Consider the following 25,782-nt stretch of genomic DNA (forward strand, 5'->3'; position numbering starts at 1 on the left):
TTTGCTTACAAAGGTAAAATTTATGAAATAGCTAACCTATATTTTAAAAAATACTTATATCTAGAAAACAACAATAACAACAGCAAAAACCAAACAAAACCAAAAAGACCCACAACAGTGAAGAACCAGCAATACTTCAACTAAAAAGTCATGAAAATTGTAACCATTCTTATAAATTTAGTTACTCCTGTGTAATTAAACCTGTTCTGCTTGAATCAAGTTTTTCTGTTAGTTCACTTTACCTTGCCTGATAATGAAAGGCAATAGGGTCAGTGATAATTCCAAGAATTATGCAGGGTTATCTGTCAAGGCTAATACAATTTGCTCAGTTAAGTGAGTACTCCAGTTAGTAGAGATTGTGAAGGTTAATGCTCGAATTAGGAAACACATTTTCTAAGGTTTTTTTTTTTTTTTTTTTTTTTTTTTTTTTTTTTTTTCCATTTTGAGGGCATCAGCCTTGTGGCAGGGAAAAGCTTATACTCATCCAGAAACATACATGCAATAAGAATATTGATAACCCAAAATAAGTTGTCACTTATTTTGGGTTATCAATATTCTTGAATGAAGACTAGCTTAAATGTACTATAATGGATAAAGAAATGCAAAATTTGAAGGAAAAAAAAAAGGTGGTTTTTTTTTGTTTTGTTTTTTTCAGAAAGCTTGGAAGAACTAAGTGGCTATCTTAAGTTTCCCATAGCCGTTTGTTTAATCTATAGCCATTTTCTACCCACCTTAATTTCTTTGATTCAGGAGCAGACTGTAGCCATGTTACAGGAATATGAAGATGGCATAGGTCTGGCAATGGAGGGTTTTGTTTGCAGAAACAGAATGGATTGTATCCTTTGAGATGACATGATACTGTATATGTGAATCCTAAAGATTCCACCAAAAACTACTAGAACTGATAAATGAATTCAGTAAAGTACAAGGATACAAAATAAATATACAGAAATTGGTTGCATTCTTATACACCAACTAGAGGCCAGGTGCATAAAGTTTTCCCAACTGCTCGTCTGCTTGATTGCCCCTAACCACTTCTACTTCTGCCTGACAGCCTGATTGATGCCTAACTGCTCCCCTGCCAGCCCGATTGTCTCCAACTGCCCTCCCCTGCAAGCCCAATCCCCCTCAACTGCCCTCCCCTGTTGACCCAATTGCCCCCAACTGCCCTACCCTGCTGTCCTGGTCCCCCCAACTGCCCTCCCCTGCCAGCGTGGTCTTCCTCAACTGCCCTTCCTTGCATCCCTGGTTCCCCCCCTCCCAACTGCCTGAAATATGGTAGCAACCATACTTGGGTAAAAACTGCTGTTTGAATTTTAACCCTGTTATTCTGGCTTCAGCATTCGCTTACTTGCTTAAACATAGGGTAGTTGCCTCAGCTTCCAGATAGAGACCTGGAGGCTGAGGCAATTTTCCTGTGCCGGGGACCAGAAATACAGGAGATTGATTCCCACTGACTCAGTAGCTTTAGGGGTAGACACTGTAGATAACCTTTAGAGATTAACTGCCGAGCTCTGCTTTCCAGCTATCTCAAGATAGGGCCACATTCCAATGTCCCCTGAGGGCTGTTCCCAGCCTTTAGAATTTAGAACAAAGGAAAATTCCTGTGGTTTGGACCTTTAAAAAGACTGCCTACACCTGGAACTGTGTGGTTGTATGGACTCTACCTGGGTGTGGTGCTCTTGCAGCCGTCCTGGCCAGTTTTTCAATAAATCCTTGCCTGCTTTTTTAAATCAATCATCAGCCTCTGGTGGTCTTATTTTGAACACAGGGTTCAACCCCACAACACTGCCCTACCTCTCGTGTAGGCCCGGTATCCCCCAACTGCCCTCCCCTGCTGGCCTGATCACTCACAACTGCCTTCCCCTGCCGGCCATCTTGTGACCATATGGGGGCAGCCATCTTGTGATCACAGGGCAGCCATCTTGTGCAAGGGCGTGACAATCAATTTTCATATATCTCTTTATTGTATAGGATAATGAACAATCAGAAAGGGAAAGTTAAAAAACAATTCTATTCATAAGTGTGTTAGCGTGAAAACATCCTAACCTGTAAATAATTTTTGTAAGTTTATTTAAGCTAAACTGTTGACAATTGCTGGGAAGCAGAATCTCAACTGACTGGGATAATGCTCCAGAGAATGGTGGGTTTTCATCTATTTTTATACATTGCAATCAAAGGAAGAGATGTAGGTGGGGTAAGTGAAATTCATTGGTGATAGATTAGAGAGGGAGAGGGAGGAGAGAGTAAAGTGGGAAAACCTCCAGGACTGGATCAAGAGTAAAATGATAAACACATACTTCTTTTACTTAGGTGGTTACAAGATGAGTTAACAGTCAACAATTAACATGATAACAATAATAATTATGGGATTTCTGGTATCTGTCCTAGTGCCCAGGGCATTTGATTGTGCCCTGAGGGGTCTGGAAAAAAGGTAAGAATGAAGGGGTATATACTGTAGGGGTGTCGAACTCAATCAGGGAAGGGGCCAAAATCTAAAATCCAGCCTAAATCGAGGGCCGAATGGTTTACTGAACAGTCATAAACTGTCATTGTGATGGAAACGCAGCGGAGTGCAGTGATGACAGCGCGGTGCGGGCCACATTGCAAGGCCTGGAGGGATGGATTTGGCCCGCTGGCCTTGTGTTTGACACATGTGATATTCTGGCTCTAAGAGGGAAAGTAGGGGAGGGTGGGGGTAAGAGGGAGAGAACAACCAAAGGACTTGTGTGCTTGCATAGGGGCCTAGCCAGTGGCCATGGACAACAGAGGGGATGGGGGCATATGTGGGGAGGGGTTAGGGATGGGAATTGGGGGGATGAGGACAATTATGTGATACCATAATCAATAAAATAAAAAAATAAAAAAGAAATAACATATGTCACATCGCCATCAAAGTAAAACTGGATAACTAAGGGGTCCAGGCTGCCTCTCACTACTTGAGCCAAATAAGCAGAGACACGGTTGAATTGTATATGAGAGTTTATTTCAATAACGATGGCAGAATAAGAAAGCAGGTCAACCACAAAAATCTCCGCAATCCCCCATAAACCAGTTGTTCACATTGAGTAGGACAAGGATTACAAGGGGAAGTAGGGATTACTGGCATGGGGAAGTAAGCTATGCAGGTTAGGGTGGCACTCCATAGTTTGGACCAGGAGGTTGTTAATCTTTCCTTGATAATAAGCAGTTCTTGAATGAGAATAGACCCCATTCCAAAGTTAACTCCAGGTCCCCAGGCCATACAACTCTCTACCAGGTGAGAATGTCCTCTCTTTAACCAGCACAAAGCAATCCTGGTTTACAGAGCATGATCAATATTTCCCATAACCGTAGCTAGTCCCCAGTATTCCACTTTGGCCCCTAACAAAGGTTCTTTAGGCTGGTTTAATAATCAAATAGACATGAGACAGATTAGCAAGAGGACATAACCAAATTTTATATATATATATATGGTATGGGAATCCCAAGCACATGGGAGTCAGAGAGCCCACAGGCATGTGAGGTTTGGAGACACCAAGGGGACTGAGGTATAGAAGACATCCTGAGCTGGGGATGAGAGAATGCACCTTCTGTACCTGGCCCACTGTCCTGGCTCTGCTCAGGTCTGTCTAACTGCCTACAGCAGAAACTGAAATTCAAGTTTTGTCCTAGCTTATAGACTAGCTATGGCAGAAGTGAGGCAACTTGAATCTAGCCCAGTGACTTAACTTGTCTTCAAATTTGTAAATGTGAGTAATCTGCTGCAGTTATTGTATTAATTGAGGAAATCCACCTAAGTGCTTAGAACAGTGCCTGACAATGACAAGCCCTTGTGTGCAGGAAGGAACTTCCTCTACCCAGGGTCTTCTGCCTGGTGTTAGTATCAAATACACTTGAGCCAGATTAGTGTAGTTGAGGAGGGGTCATGTGCTAACCTTGTTACTGATTGGGGTTACCTGCTAGGACCTGGGTTCTTCTCAGATTTTTAGAGAGACAGAAATGGTCAAGCTGCTTTAGCTCCCTGGGGAGTCAGAGGAAGGGGGGCTTGGAGACAGGTTCTGGGGCTGAGCCAGGGACGAGCTGCAGCTGCCATTTCTTCCCTGGTTGCAAGTCTCATGGGGCCCCTTAGAAGTTGGGGGATACATCCTTGTGGGGGAAGGGGTAAAAAGGGGGACACAGGTATATAAGACATCCTGAATGAGGGATGAGATAATACACCACAGGGGGTTTCAAAGTGTCATTGCAGGCTGATAAGAACAGGGGTTTAGTAAATAGCAATATATTCTGCCCTAAAGCTAGGTTAAAAGAGGCTATCTCTAGCCAAAACCGGTTTGGCTCAGTGGGTACAGTATTAGCCTTCTGACTGAAAGGTCCAGGATTAGATTCTCGTCAAGGGCATGTACATAGGTTGCAGGCACATCCCCAGTGGGGGGTGTGCAGGAGGCAGCTGATTGATGATTCTCTCATCAATGTTTCTAATTCTCTATCCCTCTCCCTTCCTCTCTGTAAAAAATCAATAAAATATATATTTTTTAAAAAGAGGCTATCTCTAATAATCACTATGGGAAAGGCTCTAATTCATGTTATTCCAGCTAGTTAAGTTAGGGGCAAGAGTTTCTTGAGCCTGTGACTAAAATTGCCTTTAGCTCAAAAGTTTTTTTTTTAATATATGTCTTTTTCATTTATTTTTTATGTTAGAGAGGGAGAAAGAAATGTCGATGAGAATCATGGATCTGCTGCCTCCTGCATGCCCTCTATTGGAGATCAAGCCTGCAACCCAGGCATGTGCCCTAATGGGAATCGAACTGTGACCTCTTGGTTCATAGGTCAATGCTCAACCACCGAGCAACATCGGCTGGGCTCAGAATAGTTTCTATAGCACAGAGGGACATGTTGGGGTGACTTGATCTGAATCGCCACACATTTAATAAATACATGAAATTTTCTTTTTAACTATATTGCCATTTTGATTCTTTGTCTTTTGGGCATCAGAGTTCTAATTATTTTAGCTAACTTATCTTGGCTTCTCATAAAGGATGTCAAGATCTAATATTAACAAGAAAAGTTTCTGGAAGTTATATTATCTAGGATTAATAACATTTTATCTTTCATTCTTGAAAGGCAAGAATGAGAGGTGAAATCCGTTAAATTGACAGCAAAACTGCAGTATGAATCCTCAAATCTAAGCCTGAGTTTATTCTTCTGGACAGTTTCTTTTCCTCTAAGTAGTAATTCCATCTTCCATGCATTAAAAAAAACCTCAAGCTAAATGTTCCTTTCCAGTCTGTCCTCTTTCCAATTTCCCCAAGAAACAGGGGGAAAAGGGTGGGGAGGAAGGCAGAAGACACCAAACCATTATCCTTTGAAGAATTAAATCATTTGAGAAACTAAAAGGAATTATTGACAAGTGGTTGTCTTTCATTTCTTACGTATATTCAAGTTCTTGTGCTATTTTCTACAATCTTCCTTCCATTTTATTTTTCCCTTTGGCGTGATTTGGTTGGTAAGCCTGATCTCCACCAAAGCCATCTCTTCCCTGTCCCTCCCCACCAAACCCCTATGCCTTCATCCTAAAAGGACCCAAGCAGAAACCGGTTTGGCTCAGTGGGTAGAGCATCTGCCTGCAGACTGAATGGTCCTGGGTTCAATTCAGGTCAAGGGCATGTGCCTTGGTTGTGGCGCATCCCCAGTGGGGGGTGCAGGAGGCAGCCGATTCTCTCATTGATGTTTCTGACTCTCTAGCCCGCTCTCTTTCTCTCTGAAAAAAAAAAAAAAATCAATAAAATATATTTAAAAAATAAAAAAAAATAAAAATAAAAGTACCCAACCTCTGCGCCCCCTCCCCCCAAACAAACAAACAAACAAACAATCCCAACTCACAAAGAGAACCCCCTAGTCGCCCTGCTCTCTGCCAGGCTCTTCTCCCTGGGAGGGCTCTTCTGTGCGGTACGTGGCACAAGTCCCGGCCGCCTGCACAGAACGGCACACCTGAGAGCGCGCTGGGACCAAGCTGGAACAACCCTTCCCTCCACCAGACTTTCGGCTTCCCCTCTGGGCCAGCACTAAAACCTGAAGTGGAGTGCCCCGGGCCGCGGAGAAAGTGTCTCCCGCGTCGACAATCGCTGGGAGCATGCTCAGTGCTCCTTGAGTCACAGGGCGGCGGTCTGTCCCCTCCGGCGGCCGGGCGGGTTCCTGCAGGGAGGATGGCGCTAGCCCGGGTTCCCCACGGCTCCCTCCCCTCCCCTCCCTCTTCCCTCCCTCCTGCCCTCCCTCCCCGCAGGGCCCGCTCTGGGGCACCCACGAGGGCGCTCCGCCGCCGCGCCTCCCCTCCCCGCCTCCTCCTCCTCCTCCTCCTCCTCCTCCTCCACCTCTGGCTGCGGCGGGGCGAGGACACGTCAGGGGACCGAAATAAATAAATAATGGCACTCGCCCGGTGACTGCGAGGCGATCCTGCTGCGGCTGGGAGGGAGCGGGAGCTGCCGTGCCCACCGGTGCCAGGGCCAGGTAAGGCACTCGCCGGGAGCCGGGGGGGGGGGGTGGAGGGGGAGATGGGGAGGAGGAGAGGGGCGGGCGCCGCGGGTAGGCGGGCGGGCGAGCGCGCGGCTGCACCCCGCCGTCCCGGAGCCGCACGCGGGTTGCAGAAAACTTCTGGCCCCGCCGGTGACACACACGCCGGACGCAGCGTGCCGGTGCGCCCCCTTATAGAGACAGAAACAAGCACCCCCAGAGCTGCCTCCGGAGCGGGGCGTGCGGGCTCGGGGCGCGCGCGAGGAGGACGCGGCTCGGAGGGGTCCCCGGGAAAGGAGCTCCCCGCACGCCCGCGCGCTTCCTGCCAGGAGTTGCCCACGCTCTGAACTTTTGCTCGGAGACCCTTGCGGAGCGGGATTCCCCCACTTCCTCTTGGCCCAAGGAGTCTCCCGGGGCTGGTTCCCTGCCGTCCGGCGTGTCCCCAGCATCCCGCCCTTCTCATCAGCATCCTTCCCCGGGGCCCGGGAGCCTCCGGGGCGGCCTGGTTGCTGCACCCCAGGGTGGGGGCGAGGAGAGGGCTGGAGGTCCTGGTGTGTAGGGACCGTCTTCTCTGTTAGCAGACAGATCTGGGCTCGGAGAGGCTGGGAGGGGACCGAGTATCACCAGGGAGGTCGTCTTCCTCCCTTTTTTTTGAGGTCCCCAGGTCTCTGGGTGGGGTAGGAGGCGGACGGAAAGGTGTGTGCTGTCCTGGCTTGCGCTCTGGCAGGAGGGGACCGTGGCTTTGGGAGAGGCTGCCCCTCCGGCTCCCCCTGGGTGTCCTAAGCTCCTGCGCCACGCCGGGGGCACCGGGCCAGGTAGCGCGGGAGGCCGGCGGGCGGCTCCAGGGCGAACCGCCTCCTCGGGGCGGATGCTGCCCCGCGGCTGCTCTCCACACCCGCTTTTCTCCCTTAACTTCCGCCAAAGCGATTGCAGACTGGTTTGGCCAGGGCGGTTTGTGAGCTAGGGCCCTTTTCCTGGTAGGACTGGCGAGGGTCTCTGCCAAGTGCATTCACATCACACACAGACACACCCCGCACGCGAGAGGAGTGAATGAGGCGTGGTTTCTCTACAAGTGTCTCGCCACACTTTTGCAGAAGTAGCGCCGAGAGGGCTGAGTTGCATGAGAGCGGGCTGGTGAAAGGGGGAAAGCTAGTATTTCATCTCTCTTCCTGGGTCTAATAAGAGACGCATCAGAGGGATAAAATAGCGATCGATAATGAGAATGATGTAAAAAAGATTTGGGCTAGAGGAAGCAGTGGGCGCTGGATGTCCATTCCGGGCATCCATCCTGTGCTTTGTGGCTCAACCCAAACAAAGCTCCAGAAGGCCTGCAGCTATGTGCTGTGTCATGGGAACCACAAGTACCCAAGTTTGCCTTTGGGGGAGTGTGGCTGAAAAAATCTGAGCTGGGTGGTGGCTGGCAGAGGTCTGAGCAAGGTGACTCTTATTTAACCTTGGTGAATGGAAGCAGCCCAGCTCTGCTTTCTGCTTCTGACTTTGCATTTAAAGGAGTCTTAAGGGAGCAGGAAATTGAATCAAATGGTCTCAGTGAAAGGGAAACATTATTACCTTAAACAATTCAGTGTTTTGTATACTACTCATGAACTCAAAAACTTTTTTTTTTCTTTTTCCAAACTTCAAACCAACAGTTTGCAATTAAGTTTTGCTTCTTTTCCTCCAGGGAGTGTTTTAATAGTGGTGAGTAATCTGAAATTTTAACATTTCATTTCCCAGTGTCCAGTTAGCGCATCTTCCTGTAATTGTTAGATTTATTTCTAGACAGGCATTTACACTTGTATATTACCTGGCTTATGTTTTTTTGGCCTTGAACCTTCCTGGAGGGAAGGACAGCAAAGTGACCTAAAGAAATATGCCTTATACAGAGTTATATTTTTGGAGCATGGGTCTGAAATAAAAAGGAAGTAACCTACATTTGTTTTTAGTTCTATATTTGTTCAAAAAACTTTTTTTTTTTTTTTTTATAACATTCACATGGAAAAAGGTAACTAACTTTAGAGTTAGACCTAGATCTCAGGCTCAGTTCTGCATTTGGTAAGGTTGTAATTATTTAATAATCTCATCCTCAGGTTTTCTTATTTCCAGAAAATGGGATTGTGGGCACCAATCATGAAGTGCTATTGTGAGAAACAAAGTGTATGGAAAACACCTAACTAGAGACTGGCCATTTTAAAACCCCTAAAACCATTCTAGACACTAACCTGTGGTTACCAAGATGAATAAGATTGGAATTCTACTCTAAAAAAATTCATATCTAGTCACCCAATGTATCTTCCCCCTACCCTCTTCGCTTTCAGCCAATTTTCTTCTCAGCGGAACAAACAATTATTCCAAATAACTTGAAAGGAACATAGCAGTCTAAGAAATGTTTGTAAAATCTGCTAATAGTCAAATTTGAGAAGTGTATATATTGCCTTAGGAACCTGTATATTCAACCACATTTTTTTTTTTTTTTTTTTTTTTTTTTTTTTAATCATTGATAGTGACCTTGTGTAACAGATATGGAAGATTATCTTCTAGCTATTTAGCTGGCAGGCTAAATAGCCATTTAGATAGTGGATAAAGAAAAATTGAATTTATTTAGGGAAAAGGGCGTTGGGGATGGAATATCCAAAGGAAGGGCTGCACAGCACGGAGTCAAGGGGACATTGGGTGGACGATGGCAGCACCCAGAAGCTGGAGTTTCACCCTTATATGCAGTCGCTGGTGAGAAACTCTTGTCTTCAGTAGGTCTGGGGGCTGAGCTGGCCCTGAGGCAGCCACGGTGTCACTTGTCTGGCTTTGCTGCTTTTCTGGGTCTGGAGTTGAAATACAGGGGCATCTAAATGTTATCTTTAGGGAGGAAAGGGTCAGGGTGACTAAACCACCTGACTAGCAATGTGCTAGGGGTGGATAGATTACTCTGGTAGTGAAGTTCTTATTTTTCCAGTTTTGCCCCCTTGCTAGGCATCCAGAGCTTTCTGCCCTGGTGAGTTTCTGTACTTACCAGGTTGTCTTTGATCTGGGGATCTAACATTTTCCCCCTCAAGGATTTTTGGTGTTGAATTCTTTTTTTAAAAAAATATATTTTATTGATTTTTCACAGGAGGAAGAGAGAGAGATAGAGAGTTAGAAACATCGATGAGAGAGAATCATCGATCAGCTGCCTCTTGCACACACCCTACTGGGGATGTACCCGCAACCAAGGTACATGCCCTTGACCGGAATTGAACCAGGGACCTTTCAGTCCGCAGGCCGACGCTCTATCCACTGAGCCAAACCAGTCCCGGCCTTGGTGTCGAATTCTTTCAGAGAAAGGGGCATAGGGTCTTTTCTGTAATGGCTTCCTGCTGAAAGGGGGTGATGTTTTCCCTCAGAGACAAAAATCCTTGCGCTTTGTCAGAGGGACAGTGAGGTCTGGGTACAAAAGGAGGGGTGGTATTTTCCGACTATAAGGCTTGTAACTGGTGGAGAGAAACTGTTTTATAAATTTTTGTGTTACTGGGACAAAAGCTAGAATGACGAGAATTATGAAAAGGGTCTGGTGAAAGGAAAGAAATATTAGCTTGGAGGGTTGTAGCCAAATATTTAAGATGAAATCAGGATCTAGTTTAATTCATAGGTGAAAAATTAAGCTTTGAGCTTAATATTTATAACTGTGTACTATAGAATCTATTGAAACACACTTTTAACCTTAAATTCACCCTCATTTTTATTAAAGAGCCAACTTGCCGAAACCGGTTTGGCTCAGTGGTAGAGCCTCGGTCTGCGGACTTAAAGGTCCCAGTTCCATTCCGGTCAGGGGCATGTACGTTGGTTGTGGGTGTGCAAGAGGCAGCTGGTTGGTGTTTCTCTCTCATCGACGTTTCTAGCTCTCTATCTCTTTCCCTTTCTCTCTGTAAAAAATCAATAAAAACATTTTTAAAAAAACAAAAAAAAAAAACAAAGAGCCAACTTAAGACTAATTTATTTACTATATTGTTTGGTTACAATTTGGTCTGATTGCATGAACACAGTAAGAATAGCAATTGATTACATAGGCTTTTAAAAACCTGCTTTGCTGGGATCTCATGATTGAGCTGTAATTAGACCCTCAGTGCAAAGAAGCTGAGCCTCCTTGTTGCCATCAGATTTTCCTGCAGTACTTGTAGATGGGTGAATTCTTCAAGTTCTTGAGGTCCCCAATGATGTCTTGAGGTTCCCTCTTTGCCATCTCTCAGGAAGTAACCTTTGTTCCTTACCTGGAAAAACTACCATGAACCGCAAGGTGCCAAGCTTTCTTCAAGAGGCTTCTTAAGGCCAAAACCGGTTTGGCTTAGTGGTAGAGCATCTGTGGACTGGAAGGTCCCAGGTTCGATTCCGGTCAGGGGCAAGTACGTTGGTTGCAGGCACATCCCCGGTAGGGGGTGTGTAGGAGGCAGCTGGTTGATGTTTCTCTCTCATTGATGTTTCTAGCTCTCTATCTCTCTCTCTTCCTCTCTGTGAAAAATCAATAAAATATATTTTAAAAAATTAAAAAAAAAAAGGCTTCTTAAGGCTTTCTAGTGACACCCAGAGTCAGGTATATCTCTTTCAGACATGACATCCCAGTCAAAATCTTGGTTAATAAAACTACAATTGGAAACTGGTCTTGCTGAATTCATGCAAAGAAACCTATTGCCATGATTCACTCATTAATAATTGCCAAATTCTGGAGAGATCAGGTAGGGAGAAAACTATAAAAGCTTCCATATTGCTTATGAAGGTATAATTTATCAAACTGTTCTAGGGAAATAAAAACAAGCTTTCTTATATTTGGAGGACAGAATGATTTTCATATAACAGATATTTTGTTTGTCCTGATTACTAGTCAGTATTTTATGTTTTCAGTTTTTATTTAGAGTCCTATAAATTTTCACTTTGAAGAGAAGACCTGTTTAGAAAGCTGTAATTTAGAGTTAAAGTTCTTATGAATATTTCCAAAGACTTAACTAACATATTTAATGTGATTATAGACTTTACCATAAAACAATTGACAAAGAATCTTGTTTTTCTGTAAGGTATAACATTTCAAGATGACAATTTTTTGGTAAATAATAATTACTATGAAATGACATGAAAGAATAATAAAGCCTATATTTTGAGATTCAATGCAGAGTTTTAAAATATGTATAAAGAACAAACAATGTGCAAGATTTTAAAACATTGCACATGGCTTATTGGAAGTGTGTTTTGAGCACAGGAAACAATTCATAAACACCCAATGTGCGGATTATAAACATCTGGAGTATTACTGCCAGATGACTCCCACAGGGAACTGTTATTCTAGGCTCATCACTGACAGGATACCTGTTACTCCTGAGAATTTCCTGTTTGAACTTGGCTCTGAATCTTTGCAAGTTCCTTCCTAGAGTAGACTGAGATTTCTAGAATATCCGTTTTAAGAAAAATATATGTACCGTATTTTTCGGACCATAAGACGCTCCGGACCATAAGACGCACCAGTTTTTAGAGAAGGGAAATGAAGAAAAATAGATTCTGAAACAAATAGTGTCCTAAAATATGTTATGTGCATTAAAACCCAACATCACAGTCATAAACACATGTAATCAACCCTGTAAAGTAAACAGCAGCATTTAGAACCATTTTAGAGCCGGGCAAGCACACAGAGACCACACAGAGCCGGGCAAGTAAAAAAACTTTTTTTTAAAAGTATATGTGTAGGCTATATTTGGACCATAAGACACAGGGACTTTTTCCCCCCACTTCTGGGGGGAAAAATATGGTATATTCTTATTTGGCAAAGCTTCCCATGTAATTTTTCAAGCACATTAAGTAGGCCTAATTAATTTAACAACTTAGGGGAAAAAATGAATTCTTGAGGTATTTCAGGGCCTGGTGGAATAACTAAAAGTCATTTCTCATATATATTTTGAGCCTTGCTGATGTGGTTCAGTGGCTGAGCCTTTGACCCAGGAACCAAGAGGTCACAGTTCCATTCCTGATCAGAGCACATGCCCGAGTTTCAGGCTTTGATTCCCGGTAGAAGGCGTGCAGGAGGCAGCTGATAGATGATGTGATCGATGACATTAGATACATTTCTCATCAATGTTTATGATCCTCTAGCCCTTTCTCTCTAAAAACCAATCAACACACACACACACACACACACACACACACACACACACACACACTTTTTTCTTTTGGTTAATCCTCACCCAAGTATATTTTTCCATTGATTTTTAGGGAGAGTATAAGAGAGAGGAAAAGACAGAAACATCAATGTGAGAGAAACTCATCAACTGGTTGCCTTGTGCACAAGCCCCAACCAGGGCCCAGGCTGGGGAGGAGCCTGCAACCAAGATCCGTGCCCTTGACCAGAATCCGACCCGGGATTCTTTGGTCTGAAGGCAGATGCAACACTATTGAGCAAATGGGCTAGGGCAATAAACATATATTTTTTTAAAAGGGAATTTGGAATTTTAAACTTTGGGAAGGTTGTCAAATATACTTAACAAAAATATTATATTATAAATCTTGTATGAATCTAGGTAAAACTAATGTTTATATGTTATGGTCACTTGTCTGGCTCTGCTGCTTTTCTAAGCCTGTAGCCAAAATACATCTGAGGCCTAGATGTTATCTTTAGGGAGGAAAAGGTAAGGGGGTCTAAATCACCTGATCAGACATGCACGGGGAGGATAGGTTACTTTGAGGATGAGGTTCTTGTTTTCTCAGTTTTGCCCCTTGCTAGGTATCCAGAGCTTTCTGACATGGTGAGTTTCTGTACCTGGCCCATTGTCCTTGCTCTGGGGGTCTGACTAACAAGACTGAGCTTCAATATCTTCCAGACTTTGGACAGACCAATCCATTCTCTCTAAGAATCAAAGAAGAGTATAGTAATGGCCTGGTGTTGCCACTTTCTGTATATCATTAACTCCTTTTATCCCTTTAACCACCCAGTGAAGTTGTTCTGTAAATATCCTCATTTACAGAAGAGGAATTTAGCCACAGAGAGTTGAGTAACTTGTTCAAATAACATAGCTACTAAGTGGCTGAGTTGGGGCAAACACTGGGGCAGCCTGATTTTAATCACTAAGTATTACAGCTTCTGCCTTGGATGAAACTGAGGATGTCTGTGTTCAAATTTCCATTGACCCACTGGTTGACTTAGTTTTATGTAATGTGGAGTAATACTTTCATGGTTTTTTTTTTTTCAATATATATTTTATTGATTTTTTACAGAGAAGAGGAGAGAAGGATAGAGAGTTAGAAACATCGATGAGAGAGAATCATTGATCAGCTGCCTCTTGCACACTCCCCACAGGGGATGTGCCAGCAACCAAGGTACATACCCTTGACCGGAATCGAACCTGGGACCTTTCAGTCCGCAGTCTGACGTTCTATCCACTGAGCCAAACCGGTTTCTGCACTTTCATGGTTTTTCTGAACAAAGAAGATAACAAATGTAAGGTGTCTTCTATTCTACCTGACAAAGAAAATGGCATGCAATAATACTAGTTATGCTCCTATATGGCCCTTTAACACCTCTGCCCCTCCTTCCCCTACAATCCATCTCACAGAAAAAATTTGCTCCAGGTCTTGTTATTTTCAAGAAATCTGTGTACCTCTGAACTGCCTTGAAACTTGATCTGGACTTCTCTTAGGCTAGTTAATATATTTTATCTGGATTCATTATCATTTAGGTAGATGTTCTATCTCTTATCTATTTCTAGTGATATGGTCCTTGAGAGTAGAGGCCATGTGTGTTTCATCTGGGAGCCCATGTGGGACAAAGGTCTGTGGCAGGCAGGGCAGAGGGTTCTGAGGTCTGGTTCTGCCACTTACTAGCTAGTGTAAGTTCTAGTGCAAGTTGCTAAGCTTCTCTGGTTTCTTCAAGTGTAAAAAGAGGACCATAATCAATTTCATGTGTTGTTTGTATAGATTAAACATGATGCCCGTAAAATACTTAGTAGTAGCATTGTGCGGAGCGTATATATGCATAGACATAACTAAATACATGATACTTATTCAATATTTGGCCTTATGTCTGTTAGCTTGTTACAAGGATCTCTGGCTTATTCTTCTAAACAGATTTTTTGGGAACTTTTTGAAATGCAAGTTTCCCATTAGATGGGACTACAGTGTTGGATTGTATAATAACTCACTGAATGGATTCATTGTCTGAGAGGTCATCCTGGTTTGTCAGAGGCTTTCTCCACAGTATTTGGATCAAAGCTATTAGGAAATGTGTTAGGAAACAACCGCATACTAAGTCTTAGTAAGTAATAGAACTTTTTTTTTTTTTTTTAAACTTCTAGAGAAGCATATAGAGAAAGCTTATTTTTCCCAATTGGTCCCTTAATTGGTGAACCCCAGTGCCTACTCTACTTGCTGCTTACAATCATAATATGAGAGAATAACTTCCTATGGTCCTTTGTCTAGAGCAGTGGTTCTCAACCTTCCTAATGCCTTGACCCTTTAGTACAGTTTCTCATGTTGTGGTGACTCCCAACCATAAAATATTTTTCTGCTACTTCGTAACTGTAATTTTGCTATTGTTATGAATTGTAAATATGTTTGTTTTTCAATGGTCTCAGGTGACCCTGCTAGCGGTTCTCAACCTGTGGGTCGACCTATAGAGCCTAAGACCATGGGAAAACACAGATATTTACATTACGATTCATTAACAGTAGCAAATTTACAGTTATGAAGTAGCAACAAAAATAATTTTATGGCTGGGGGTCACCACAACATGAGGAACTGTATTAAAGGGTCATGACATTAGAAAGGATGAAAACCACTGGTCTAGAGGAAGATATAACCTTTATCACACATATTTAGTAGTTAGTAAATAAGAGAGGTTATGTGTGTGTAAGTATAAACTGTAATAATCAAGAATACTGGAAAAAATTAACCACAAGTTAAACAAATTGAACTTGGCTATAATAAAACTAGTTCACCTTGGAGTGGACCATTGGGTGCTTGGTTGTTCCAGATATATTCATAAATATCAATGTTATTCATAAATATCAGTTTAATAAGTGATATTTTGGAAAATGATTTTCCTATCCTAATACTAAAACTGTCTTCCAAATGTTCTGATTAAAATTTATTGAACCCTAAATGGGTTAATAAAACTTTTGCAGAGCATTTGAATGACAGCTACAAGATGCTAGTGTAAAGATATTTGTGTTAAAAGTTTTAGAATAGTTCCATAAAAATTGTCTATGTTCTTCAATTATCTGAACTGCCGATGTATTCTTGGTAATATTAAGCATTAACACAGCAATTTTCAGTTGAAATGTTTAATATGAGTGGTGAATGCAAGAGAATGCAATTGTTTAAAGATCTGTATAAAACACTGGCATTTTTAAAATATATATATTTTTATTGATTTTCTACAGAGAGAAAGAGAGAGGGATAGAGAGTTAGAAACATTGATGAGAGAGAGTTATCGATCAGCTGCCTCTTGCACATCCCCTTGCCTGGAATCGAACCCAGGACCTTTCAGTCCACAGGCCGACGCTCTATCCACTGAGCCAAACCCGTCCCGGCAAACATTGGCATTTTTAAGAAAACATTTTATTGCAAACATTGGCTGTTTTCTCACCTAATAACACAATGAAATGTACCTTAATCATCTATACCCCTACTCAGATTTCTGATTAGAGTTAACGTGTGGAATATTTATTGTTTGTTTGTTTGTTTGTTTGTTTATTTATTTATTTTGCCCTGCTAAGTAATTTACTTAAAGATCTATTTCCTTTGGAACTAGATTAGATAGAAGTAAACAGTAAAACTAAAAGACATATGTTTGCTTGAAAAACTTCTAAGGGATGAACTATATTAATGATGCTTACCTTATTTTAAAATCACTTCACCAAAATTTCAGCATCTGAAATTCTATCAGTTCTTCTCAAATATGTCACAGAAAAATTTAGTGATAAACAGCAGTGTGGGACAGTGTTCTTAACAGGTGACACTATTGGTGTTTTGGGTAGACACCTCTTCCTTGAGTGGAAATGCATGACTTTCATTAGATGACATTTGGTGTCTATGGCCTCTGTCCTGCTTTTGCCCCCAGTTTCCTCTCAAGTCATTGTAATTACCTGAATTGCCACCACATTTAAATATACCCCTTGGAAGACTAATACTATCTATTGTCCAATAGGATAAAAATTGAGAATGTTTTAAGGAAATTATCCTTGAGATCAGAGTATCTTCAAAGAAGAAATCATTTTGCTTTATCTTCAAAAGACAATAAAAAATAATAATAATTTCACCCAGCTGGTATGTCTCAGTGGTTGTGCATCAACCTATGAACCAGGAGGTCATGGCATTATCCCGGTCAGGGCATATGCTGGGTTGCAGGCTCCATTCCCAGTGTGGGGGAATGGAGGGGGCAGCAGATCAATGACTCTCTCTCCCTCTCTCTTCCTCTCTTAAGTCAATAAAAATATATTAAAATATAATAATTTCTTGTGAAACTACTTTGATTTGAAGCAATAAGATTTTTCTCATAAGCTATATGTAATTATTGACATTTAATAATCAGAGGCTCCAAATCTTCATTTGCTTTATTTTTTTAGTTTTTGTTAATCCTCACTTGAGGACAATTTTTTTTCCATTGATTTTTTTCAGAGACAGTGGGAGGGAGGGAAGGATAGATGTAAGGGGTTGGGGAGAGAGATAAAGATGTTAATGTGTGAGAGACACATTGACTGTTTGGCTCCTGCGTGCACCCCTATGGAGGCCAGGGATTGAACCTGCAACCCAGGTATGTGCCCTTGACTGGCTGGGTGGACATTCTAACCACTGAGCCACACCAGCCAAGAAAACCTTTATTAGCTTTAACTAATAACAGCTTTTGGCAACATTGACACCTGCTGCCTCTCAGCCTCCTTTTGGCTTCCTTGCCCTCTGTTCTCTTACTTCGCTGACTGCTCATTGGCCGCTTGTTTGGCTCTCCTTTTACCTCCTACTCACTGAGGTATGTGTTCCTCCATTGATGTTTTGAGAATTGCTTCTGTTTATAATCAGTCGATTGGCAAAACTCACCCTCTCTTCGCCTTGGCTTTCACCTCAGTAGGAATAACTCCCCACCCATTATCTTCAGGCTTGACCTTCACATAGTCTCCAGGCTGACCTTTCCAAATGCCTTGCTGGACCGCTCCCCTTTCCTGTGGCTAGCACCACCAATGCCTGGTGGTTTCTTCTGAACTTTCTGTGTCTTCCTTCTTTCTGCAGCTTCCTTTGCTTTTATTGGTCCTATTATTTTACAGCATTCTAGTCTGGAAGCTTTTAAAACCCTCTCCCCTGGCCTTGTGACTCAGTCAGTTGCTAAGACCTGACATTTGCATATTCAGAGTGTCCTTTTTTCTGATGCTGCCACAGAGTCAGGCACTTTTGACGTACTTCCCAGAGTCATGCTGTAGTCTCTTAGCAGATGGTCTCATTTCTAGTCTCTCACTGTACAAGCTAATTCTTCCGCGCCACCAGATACTCTCACTGAAGGACTCCTCTCTTACTTACTTGTAAACAACACTTTGGTGACTCCCCTTACCTCAGTCTAAGGTGTAACATTTCAGTCCTTGTTACTGCAGAAAGCTTTTTCAGCCTCATCTCCCACTGACATCAAACTGAACTGTCCCCTGTGCCTCCTTCACTTGCCACTGTAACTTTGGTCATGCTGTTCTTTCATCTTAAAATGCTCTTAACTTATTGCTATTTCCAAATTTCACTTTAATCTCATCTTCAAGCTGAGTTTAAACACCACCTTCAGATTTTCTCTGAAGCCCCTGAGTAGCCTGAAGAATCTTTTCTAAGATTTCAGTAACATTGCATTTGTAATCTCTTATTTGTTTTAGCCATTTTATCATAAGTTGCAATTGTATAAGCCTTCAGTTTCTTCAGATACTACAAATTTCGGGATGTTAACAATAATAACGAATTCATATTTACATATCACTTAGCACTTTGGTTAATTATGGAATTTCAGGGAACATAGAGGACATCTATTTTACTTTTATATATTATTTCTTCAGCATCTTCAATAAACAATAATCTATTGTGTGCTTTAAGTATACACAATGAAGCAGTCTGTCGAACCCAGTTACAGTTGTTACTCAATTCTATTGCTTCTACGTAGGGCCCTTACTCAGCTTCCTGGGGCCAAAAAATAAATCCCTTTTTGGGTTGATTGACAGCCTGTATGTTTGTGGTGACAGATCACATGTTTATGGTTTCTCTGTTAATTTAATATTCTATTTTTCTACATATTCTTTGCATGACCTGGTTAAGCTTTTTTCCTTTTTCTTTTTTAAGGCAACTAAGATTTCAGAGGCATTCAAGTTTAGATAAGTGAAGGAATGTACAGAATAGTTCAAGGGTGAAAAGTGTTATTCATTACCTTGTTTCCCCAAAAATAAAACAGTGTCTTATATTAATTTTTGCTCCCAAAGATGCGCTAGATCTTATTTTCAGGGGATGTCTTATTGTTCCATGCGCCAGGTCTTATTTTTGAGGATGTCTTATTTTCGGGGAAACACAGTAATATAAATGTTTTAATTCTTGTTTGTAACTCAATTAGCTGTCAATACCATTTCTTTTCTGGTGAAGTTGGAGGTGTTGAAATAGAATTGTATGGAGAGAGCCATCTATGGAAGGACCCACTGTTATCTCAGGACTGAAAAAACTTATCTTTGTGGCCCTCATCATAGCGAATGAATAAATGAGTAAACCACTGAAAGGAAGGAAAGAAAGGAAACCACTTTAAATTTTGGATACAATTAAAAATTAGCTACTCAGTGAAATTCTCCATCTTTTTTATTTGTATTTTTTTATTAACGTATTATATGTGTACATATCTTTCCATTGCCCCCACCCCGAAATTCTCCATCTTTATAGATGAATGGCATAAGAGGTAAAATGACAAACATGTCGTGTTATTGGTATGTGTATAATAAATGAGTTTAAAGACATTGGACCAAAGAAAGCAGCTTTATGTTAAGCTGTAGAGATAACATTTGAGTAAAATTAGCTTGCCTTATTGAACATTTCAATATACAAAGCATCCTTTTACATGGTTATGTTACATGTTTTAAGTAATTTAATCTTCAAAACCTTTTAACCCTCATTTTACAGATGAGAGAATTAGGGCACAGCAGTTTAAGTATTTTACCCAAGATTGTATATCTCATCAGTAAGGAAATCTGGATTTGAACCTATTAACCACAATGTATATTTTTAATATTAGTATTTTAAAATACTGATGCTGTGGGCTTTAAGAGATTCCAGGGGGAAGAAGCTTGAGAAATGTTTAAAAAAAAATAGAGGCAACAGAATGGTAAGGATTCCTTTTTGTTTAGAGGATGCTAGAGCCAAACTGGGAAGCTTGGAGAAAAGAGGGACCTTGTGTCTGTAAACTCAGAGAAGCTGGAGAAAGCAGTAGGCACTGAGGAATAATAAATCCAGGCAGCTACTATCACCAGAGGCAGCTTCTCAGGTGGGCACTATCTCCAGTGGCAGCTACTATCCTGATAGCAACCCATCAAGGCACTATCGAGAGAGGCTGACACTACTGTGAGATGCACCCAGTATCATGACAGGCAGCTACCTGTAGCAAGAGGCAGCTACAAGGGATGGAGTATATCACCACAGGCATCTACATGGACATATCCTTGGTAGGTAATAATAAGGGGGGGAAATACAATATGACCTCAAATGGAGAAAATTTGACTAATATTCATTAATAAGAGAATAAACATTCAGTAAGTTGAGGCTGTCCCACCCTCCTGCTCTCTCCAGCTCTGTGGCTGCTGGCATATTTGTTAGGTCAATTTGCATATTTGCTCCTGATTGGCTGATGAGCGTGGTTTGTGGACTTAGCAGAGGTACGGTCAATTTGCATGTTTCTCTTTTTATTAGACAGGATAAGACATATTTCCTGACCCCCTGAGGAGATTGTAATTTCAGAGATGCACTCTGTGTATGCACTGTTTAAAAGCTCAACCTAGATTAGAATTAAATGTCAAAAATAAGTGGTAGAGAGCAGTGATCTTCTACAATAAAGGTTGACAAACTATAGCCCTTGGGCCATATTGTTAGCTGCCTGCTTTTCCAAATAAAGCTTTTCTGGAATACAGCCACCATTTTGTTGCAATATTTTCTGTGGCTGCTTTCTTGCTGTAGGGCAGAATTGAGTAGTTGTAACTAAGCCCGAAAAGCCTCAAGTATTTACTATCTGGCATTTAGGAGAATAATATTTGCTGACCCCAGCTCTAGGATTTCAGAAGAGGGAGACTTTAGTATGTGATGGAAGAATTGAACAAGGGTTTAATGAAAGAAGTAGATGTATTTTGGAGCTGAAAGATAGATAGTATTTAAAGTGAAATGAGCAGATGGCCATTTAGTGGCACAAAACTCAAAAGCAAAAGCAAACACAAAGATAAATACTAAAATCTGCTGAAGGATAAGAATCATATCACTGTGTATAATTCATATACTATTATAACCATTTGCCCATGAGTGTATTTTTTTAAGTATTCATCTAAGACAGTGATTCTTTTTTTTTTCTTTTTTTTTTTTAATATATTGATTTTTTTTACAGAGAGGAAGGGAGAGAGATAGAGAGTTAGAAACGTCGATGAGAGAGAAACATCTACCAGCTGCCTCTTGCACACCCCTTACCGGGGACATGCCCACAACCAATGTGCATGCCCCTGACCGGAATCAAACCTGGGACCTTTCAATCCGCAGACTGATGTTCTGCCACTGAGCCAAACCGGTTTCGGTTAGGACAGTGATTCTTCGCCTTGAGACATTTGAGTTCATTGGTGAATTGCTTAAAGGAAATATTTTTGTTTTATCTATAATCTGTGATACTAAAATATTGTCCACATGGAAAATCACTATTCTAGAGTATGTACTCACTGGACAAAATTGATTATTTTCTGCTGAGGACAGAGAATATATTACCCCCCCCCCCCCAATGTTGTCTCTACCTTCATATAGTGCATGCATACTGAACATACACTGATAATTTTTGCTAATAACTGGGAGGAACAAAGTGATCCACTGCCTGTGCCCTGCCTGGGGCCATCCTGCAGGTGCTACTGAGTGAGCTACAGATGCCTGCTACTTTTGTTGGGCTTAGATGTGTCCAGGAGAGGCCAAGGTATGAAGCAAGGCAGGCTGCTGCTAGTGCTGAGCTCGGGGCCTCTTACTGGTAGGTATGGGGCATGCTGACACCAGCTGCTGCTTATTTGAGAGATTTTAGAAAAGTCTGAAGCCTGAGTTAGGACAGGCCATTCATATAGAAAAGCTGCTGCAAACAGCTTGGGTGGGAATGCAAATTGGATGAGGCAGGAATCTCAGGAAATCACCAGGTTGGAGCGACCAGTGTGAGCCAGGCTGATAGAAACTCAGACATGGTGCCTGCCTCTGTGGGAGGTTTCAGCCTAGGAACAATGACTTTTGCCAGCACTTTTGTCTGGGAGAAAGCTATCCCCTGAGTTCTTGCCCCAATGCCAGATAACCCAGTTCCAAAGTCGCTGCCCCTGTCTTGAGGGATCTGGTGTAGGGCTGGAACTCCTTGCTCCTCATAGGAGACCTCTGCAGCCTAGATATCCCTCCTGATTGCCTGGCTGGCATGTCTCAGTAGTTGAGCATTGACCTATGAAGCAGGAAGTCATAGTTTGATTCCAAGGCAGAGCATATGCCCAGGTTTGGGCTTGATCCCCATTGTGGGGGATGAAGGAGGCAGTCAATCAATGATTCTCTTTCATCATTGATCCCTCCCCCCCCCTCCCTCTCCCTTCTTCTCTGAAATAAATAAAAATTTATATTGATTTTATATAGTTTTAGGACTTCCATTAAGCCAGCTTTCAGGCAGTTCTAAATTATGGTTGTTTTGTATTTTAGTTATCATTTTGATGAGATTGTGAGGCGGCAAGTACCGCCATCTTGGTTCCCTCCTGTTTCTATTATTCACGAAGTTCCCAGTTACTTATTTCATGGTACTATCTTCAACATAGCAGTAAAGTGCCTGAATGCATTTTTCTAAAGGGATGGCCTCTTGTCCGAAGGAAAACGAAGAATCAATGCAAGTTAATATGAGCTTATTTTTCTGAAAAAGCAGCAGGTACTGTAGAAATATTTACATATCACTAATAGATAGGACAGAATAATGAGACAATGAGTAGATAGGAAAAGGTAACTGTTTAGAAAAATCCTCAAGGAGTTTAAGAAAATGTAAGTCTGTCCCTGTGGGCAATATTAGCATCTCTGTGGAGAGTAACCTGCTGCATGGAGAATATTAATTACACAAGGTAATAGCCTGCCATGGAGGATTTACACATCTAAAGCTCATCTAAAATTTTTCTTTTTTATATTTAATTTTTAAATAACGTGTTAATTTTAAAAAAATGCTGCATTGAGGGGACATGCAAATTTTAATTATGTCTTAAATATTTTTACCAATATCATAGATTTGTGACTGTCACAATAAGATACCTAGGTTCATTACCTACATTTGTTTTAAAATGTTCCAAAAAGGGAAGAGACACTTCTATGGATCTATCACTAATTTAAAAAAAGTATTTTAAATGCTCAGAAACCTAATTATTACTTTAGTATTTGTGATCAAAATTATTATGCATGTTTGGTCTATAACTTCATTTAAGAGTGAGTTTTCCATTTAGTTTTTAGTCTATAAGCCATTTTAAATTATTTCACATTTTATTGGGCCTCTTGCTTTTGTCTTGAAGTATCATAATACTTAATGTCTCTTTAGCTATACACTCAGATACTGAGTTGCGGTCTATGAAATCTAAATTTGAATATGTAAATTTTTGGTGTTCTCTCGGTGTCCTAAGGATTCTCACAAGGACTTAACTCAGGTTTTTGGAGTTGGAAAAGGGGAAAGAGATATGGTTAGGGATTTTATATGCATCACCTCCTGAAAGTCATTATCTGACAACCTCAACATCTCTGTAACATGGACATTGCTCTCACTTATTTGGGATGGAAATGCAGCACCTGATGTCTCAGATGGGCTAGATAACTAAGCTCTCTTTCCAACATCTACATTTCACCCTCCATTCCATGTAGTTCTTCCAGGTAGAGTTGAAGAACAAATCCTCCCTCTTTGCACACACATTTTATAGAAAAGGGAAATTATGAGGAAGATAAAAGAGAAATTCTTAAGGTTGTACAAAATGTTGGCAAAGTTTTATTGAGCCCCTCTCCTGCATTGTGGTAGTCTGCTCATGCTACCGTAAAAGTTACCACAGACTGGCTGGCTATAACAGCAGAGACTTATTTCTCATCATTGTGGAGTCTGGAATTCTGAGATTAGGGTTCCATTTGATGAAGGCCTTCTTGTAGGTTGTAGACTTCTCATTGTATTCTTGCCTGGCAGAAGTAACTAGGGAGCTCTGCAGGGTCTTTTTTATATAAGGCACTAATCCCTTCCCTGGGAGTTCCACCCCAATGACCTAAGCACCTTCCAAAGACCTTCACATTGGGACCAAAAACATTCTGACCTTAGTACACATACATAATCTTTTTTTTTTTTTTAAATGTTAACTATTAACTGTGTTTGTGCAGACTGGTGTAAGGCCAAGAAGTATAGTTTAAATAATTGGGATTTGAATATAGTTTTATTTTATTTTTTTGAATACTTGATTATACTATATTAAACAGATACATTCAGCTCCATTTATATCTTAGTAAGAAAGGTATCTAAAAATAAAATGTTAATAATTTCTTTATGAAAATAACAGAATTTCATATATGAACTTTCAATGTTAAAGTCCACTTTAAATTCCATTTCAAAGAGACTTGAGAAATCCCTCATTATTAGCAATTTAGCTCTTAGCCATAGCCTAATGATAAAGACTTTGAAAATGGTGCTACAATGAAATTCCAAAAAGGGGAAGAGACACTTTTTGAGTGTCTCTTTAAACACATACGTTTAAAAACCTGTTATTTTTGGTAGTGACAGATAACTTCGAAATATGTAATTAATATATTATGTGTTTCAGCCCAGTCGGTATGTTGACCTATGGCTGTTGACCTATGAACCAGGAGGTTATGGTTTGATTCCTGGTCAGGGCACATGCCTGGATTGCAGGCTCGGTCTCCGGTGTGGAGCATGCAGGAGGCAGCCAATGAATGATTCTTCTCATCATTGATATTTCTATCTCCCTCTCCTATTATGTAATCAATAGAAATATATTTTAAAAAAAGATATTACATGTTTCACAATGTGAGGAAGTTGAGTTAAACATTATGTCGTATTTATCAAGGCTCTATAGTACCTAATGCTCTTAAAATGCAGAGGGACTTTCCTTTATAGTCAGCAATAAAATATGATTTGTGCATTGCAATTTAAATATCATTTAACTTTAATAAGTTATCCAAACAATGAGGGGAGGGAATATTATCAGTTATTATTACTATCTACTAATAGTATTTTATATGAGAAAGTTGATGGGAAAAGCAAGAAATTTTCCATTTAAAAATTATTAAAATTAAAATTATTGGGGGTAATAACAACAATTATGTAGATTTTAAGTGTACAATTCTATAATACATCTTCTGTGTATTGCTGCATGTATTTATTATCCAAGGTCAAATCTGCTTCCATTTCTATGATCCTCTTTACCCTTTACTAAAAGCTCCATTGTGAACTGAATACTTTTATAGACAGATTATGAGCATAGACCATCTATTTATTTATAAGGCGATGTATAATATATAAGCTGCAGTTTGCCAAAGCCAATGGTCTAAGGCCAATAATTCAAACAAAGCTAAGTTTTGCAAATTAGGTTTTCTTGTTCCTGGGGCGTCTTTCACAAAAGTGGAAATAGAGAATGAAGTTGAAAACATACTAGGATTCTGACCAGCAATTCTACTGAAGGTTATTAGTCCTGATATTAACAAACACAATATTGCAGGATTGTCTATTGGGGTGAGAAAAGTTTTTTACGCGAATATTTTGTCTCCTGAAAAGGACCATCTTTTGTAATGAAGTTATTAATGATTTAAAGGTAGTGATTTTGATGTGCCCTTTATTTTATTACAAGGCATCAGAATAATATAAGGTGGTTGAAGTGCCATGTTCTGTAACTTTATTTCATTAGAGAATTAAACTTAAAAAAAAATCATACATTATTTTGCCTGTAGAGCCACCTCCCTTTTATATTCCTGAGAAGTCTCTCAAATTCCTAGAAATCTGAAAAGAAAAACCCACAACCACATACATTTTTCAGTTTTTCAGTATAATTTTTTTCAAATATGCCAGTGATCACT

General features: G+C 40.9%; 1 protein-coding gene across 1 annotated transcript in view; it reads left to right on the plus strand.

Moving 5' to 3' along the window:
• Positions 1-6,329: 6,329 nt before the first annotated feature.
• Positions 6,330-25,782, plus strand: part of SLC16A7 (solute carrier family 16 member 7) — a 130,996-nt gene continuing 111,543 nt past the window's right edge. The window contains exon 1 of the mRNA XM_045588199.1: positions 6,330-6,486. The gene's annotated coding sequence lies outside the window, so the exon portion shown is untranslated. The remainder of the gene's footprint in view (positions 6,487-25,782) is intronic.

The sequence above is a fragment of the Pipistrellus kuhlii genome, unplaced genomic scaffold (assembly GCF_014108245.1).
Source record: "Pipistrellus kuhlii isolate mPipKuh1 unplaced genomic scaffold, mPipKuh1.p scaffold_m20_p_3, whole genome shotgun sequence".
Taxonomy (NCBI): domain Eukaryota; kingdom Metazoa; phylum Chordata; class Mammalia; order Chiroptera; family Vespertilionidae; genus Pipistrellus; species Pipistrellus kuhlii.